Below are 4,680 nucleotides of genomic sequence, written 5' to 3' on the forward strand. Positions count from 1 at the left end.
GCTCTTATTGGTTGTAGGTCTATCCAATTGAGTGCAGATGTATTTTCTTTCCTAGTTCATTTGAAACACCCCATAATCACAGCCCAATGGAGCAGTATCAGACTCATATTCTGACTAGACTTGAGTATGACCATGTCAGGCTAGAATGAATTACATTTTTTGATGAATCAAATGAGCCATTGATTCAGTGACCCATTCATAAAGACGGTCACTTGCTTCGCCCTGAGTGAATCAGCTAGCCTAGAAATCTAGACGCACCCTAGAGGCAGCAAATCTAATCTGCCACGAGTGTAGTCTAGCAACTCTCAATACACGTCTGAGGAGCTGTCAAAAACAAACTGTGGTCGGGCCAATCACATCGTTTATAGAGTCGGTGGGCAGGGCTTAAAATAATGACAGCAGAGTTGTGTGCTACTTGTAAACAAAGAAGCTGGCGAATGGCGGTCTTTTGAATTGGCTTTGGCCGCGACTCTGGAAGACTTGGAGTTCAAGGGTTAATTCACCCAAAAATGAAAATTCTGTCCTTAATTACTTACCCTAATTTCGTTCGAAACCCATAAGACCGCTCATCTTCGGAACAGAATTGAAGATATTTTTGTCGAAATCCGATGGCTCAGACAGGCCTTCTTTGACACCAATGTCATTTCCTCTCTCAAGACCCATAAAAGGGGCTAAAGACGTCATTACAAAGCCCATCTCACTACAGTGGCTCTACAATCATTTTATGAAGTGATGAGAATAGTTTTTGAGCACAAAAAAACAAAATACGACAAATAGTGATGGGCCATGTCAAAACAAAGCTTCAACACGATCTCATGGTCATGCGTATAAATAGTACGAGTTTGCAATCTCGTGGAATGTATACGCCAAAATGAGTTTTGGCGTGCGTATGGTACGCGGTTTTTTGCGTGCATATGAGACGCACTTTATGGCGTATATATGACACGCTCTTGGGTAGGTTTAGGGTGGTGGGGTGGGGGGTTCGTATGTATAATACGCCATAAAGTGCGTCTCATATGCACGCGAAAAACCGCGTACCATACGCACGCCAAAACTCATTTTGGCGTATACATTCCACGAGATTGCAAACTCGTACTATTTATACGCATTTTCGTGAGATCCGGCTCAAAGTTTTGAACCGTTATGAATCAGCATATTGATTCATGATTCAGATCGCGTGTCAAACCGCCAAACTGCTGAAATCACGGGAGTTTCGCGATCCGAATCGTAAAGGATTCATAACAGTTCCAAGCTTTGTTTTAAAATTGGCCCAATACTATATAAGTATTTTTATAAATTTTTTGCGCACAAAAACTCTTCTCGTCGCTTCATACAATTATTGTAGAGCCACTGTAGTGAGATGGATTTGTCTTTAGAGCCTTTTATGGGTCTTGAGAGAGGAAATGACATTGGTTTCAATGAAGGCCTGTCTGAGCCATCGGAGTTCAACAAAAATATCTTCATTTGTGTTCCAAAGATAAACAGAGTTCTTTCAGGTATCGAACGACATGCAGGTAATTAATTAATGACAGAATTTTCATTGTTGGGTGAACTAACACTTTAAGCTTTTCTTTGGGAAAAGAACAAAGAACGGCACTGAAGTCATTCTTAAAAAGGGAAGATGTGTTCGGAGTTTTGTAGCCTGACAAGCCAGACCCACATCAAGATGTTTGGTCTGGAAACTCACCATTGCCGGCTCAATCAGAGGGGCGGGATAAATGGTTGTCTTTCAAACTCCCTCTGCTCGTGATAGGATAGCGCTACACCAACCAGAGCAACAAAGGTGAAACAGAGCTTGTTGATAGATTAAACATTCACCGTATCCGGTCGGCTAAAATCTGAACACATCTTCCCTTTTTAAGAATGACTTCAGTGCCGTTCTTTGTTCTTTTCTCAGAGAAAAGCTTAACTCCAAGTCTTCCAGAATCGCAGTCAAAGCTGATTCAAAAGACCGCTGCTGTTCGCCAGTTTCTGTGTTTACTAGAAGCACGCAAACGCAACTCGGTCGGCGTCATTATGGCCCCGCCCGCCGACTCTAGTCTATACATGATGTGATTGGCCCATCCAGAGTGAGAGGAATACAGCTCAGAAAGGTATTGAGAGTTCCTAGACGACACTTGGAGGCAGATTAAATTTGCTGCTGCTAGGGTGCGTCTAGATTTCTAGGCTAGGAGTTTTGTTGACCGGATATGGCAAAAGTTTAATCTATCATCTAGCTCCGCTTCACGTTGCTCTGGTTGGTTGTAGCGCTATCATATTAGTGCAGAGGGAGTTTGAAAGACAACCATTTTTTTTCATTTAATACAATAATGACTTTACATTATTTTTAGGGGGGTAAATCCAAACTTGTGTGTGATTAATTTTCATTTGATCTGATTAATTAAACAAGCACATCATGTAATCAGTAAAGTATTTTAATTGCTTTAGGAATACATTACATAAAATACATTAAAATAGAAAACTGAATTTTGAGCAGCCATTATTCAACCCAAGCGCTCTTTGGTGACGTGGATGATTGCATCACGTTATCTGTCCATCATCATATAAAGCCCATTGATTGGTCCGAACAGCTCCTGTTCGAGCATATAGTTGCTCCACAACGGATCAAGTCCAGACCAAACTTCCCGACCTCAAATGGGTGTGGGCAGGGCTAAGTTCAACTGGCATCCAGGCAAGAACAGCATTTATTTATATATATATATATATATATATATATATATATATATATATATATATATATATATATATATATATATATATATATATATATATATATATATATATATATATATATATATATATATATATACGTATATATATATATATATATATATATATATATATATATATATATATATATATATATATATATATATATATATATATATATATATATATATATATATATACGGTATATATATATATATATATACGGCTTATGTATATAAGTCTTTTATTGCTGAAGTTTTATTTCAGCCTGTCCTCCTCCGAAACACGACCATATAGGTCGTATGTGCATGCAGCGTATTACGACCTATAGTCACGTTTAAAAATGAAGCGCCCTCTAGCTGTCTGATTAATAATGACAGTCTCGTTTGTCGGGTGTGTCGTCATCAAATGAACTTTGACCGTCGTTGTCAACATAAAAATGAGATGAGAGGAAGGAGTCACCCTGAACTTTGTAATCCAGGTGGGTTTATTTTTGTTCTTTTTAAATTATCATTCTGATTGTCTGCAATTCATGTGTAAGTGCAGTATGATGTTTACAAATCAGTTGCAAATGCCACCGAACGAACGCGATTTTACCATAGTAACGTTGTTGCTCAATCCTGTTAGTAAAAGCCAGGTGACCACAAAGCTTACCATGTTTTTACCACAGCAACTGTGGTTTCACTGTCTACTATTTGAAAAGCATAACACAACACTTACTATTGTTTTACCTCAGTATCCATAGTTTTACTGTAGTATTTGTAGTTAAAACATGGTACCATACCATGATTTTAACACAGTAACTGTTTTTACTGTGTACTATTTGTATTTAAGCACTATGACTACAACACTTACCATGGTTTCACTACAGTAATGTAGTTGTACTGTGGTACGTGTAGCTAAAGCACAGTATCTTACCATGGTTTTACCTCAGTAATCATAGTTTTGCTGTGTTGTTTGTAGTTAAACAGTAACCAAAACATATACCATCGGTTTTACCACAATAACCAGAGTTTTACTGTGGTATTTGTCATTAAAGCACTGTAATCACGACACTTACCATGCTTTTAAAGCAGTAACCATAGTTTTTTTTCTGTGGTAGCTGTAGTAAAAAAGCATAGTAACACAAAATTTTCAATATTTATGTTATTGTATTGTTATTGTTAATATTTTTCTGTCTTCCAGTTTCTTCAGATCACCTGCTCCTCCATCTCCATCTCCCACAACAACCTTAAATACAACAGTTATTTTAAGAAGCCATTTCTTGCAAAAGCTCACTAACTGTCTGTCTGTCAGCTTTTTTTCTGAACAGTATTTTGTAAATCATCTACACATATATTGGCATATTTTTGTTATTTTCATATTTTCTACACATTCTTGGCAAAACTCAAAATCTAATTTTGACCAGTTATGTCAGAAAGCTGCTAGTATTAACAGGGAACTTGAACTCAAAGCTCCCAATGCTGATCTTGAAGAAGCTGCAATGGAGGCTGAACAAGTCCTTTAAAGGTTCAGCCCTTCACAGGTAAAGGTGAACACATTTAGCTTTAACAGATTTGTTTTTAAGGAATGTATCTTTATTATGTTATGTGTTATTAACTTTCCTTAAAGTCCTTCCTCTTATATATATTGGTCACAGATCATTTTTAAAACTGCCTCAACATGTATATATTTCTCTTTGTTTCAGCTGAAAAGAAAGTGATGCCAAGGGCTTGTTCGTGGAGTGGGATGAATTTGGCGGTTTATGGAGAAGACGAAAATAAAAGAAGAAAAAGCTGCAACGGTAAATATTTCTAGTGGTATGTCTGTTTTTGTCGTAACCCTTGATTGAACATCACTGCATTCACATTTCGCACAGCATTGGAGGTTTCTTAGGCCCTGTCCACACGAAGCCAGCACTTTCCTAATCCGATCTTTTTTTCCCCTCGTTTCAAGAAATATCTTCGTCCACACGAGATAAAGAAAACGGAC

At 37.6% G+C, this 4,680-nt stretch overlaps 1 long non-coding RNA gene across 1 annotated transcript in view; it reads left to right on the top strand.

Moving 5' to 3' along the window:
* Positions 1–3,118: 3,118 nt before the first annotated feature.
* The window catches only part of LOC137073976 (uncharacterized), a 4,400-nt gene continuing 2,838 nt past the window's right edge, over positions 3,119–4,680 (top strand). Inside the window, exons 1-3 of the long non-coding RNA XR_010904839.1 lie at positions 3,119–3,190; positions 3,895–4,234; positions 4,397–4,492. This is a non-coding gene — a long non-coding RNA (uncharacterized lncRNA). The remainder of the gene's footprint in view (positions 3,191–3,894; positions 4,235–4,396; positions 4,493–4,680) is intronic.

The sequence above is a fragment of the Pseudorasbora parva genome, chromosome 4 (assembly GCF_024679245.1).
Source record: "Pseudorasbora parva isolate DD20220531a chromosome 4, ASM2467924v1, whole genome shotgun sequence".
Lineage (NCBI taxonomy): Eukaryota > Metazoa > Chordata > Actinopteri > Cypriniformes > Gobionidae > Pseudorasbora > Pseudorasbora parva.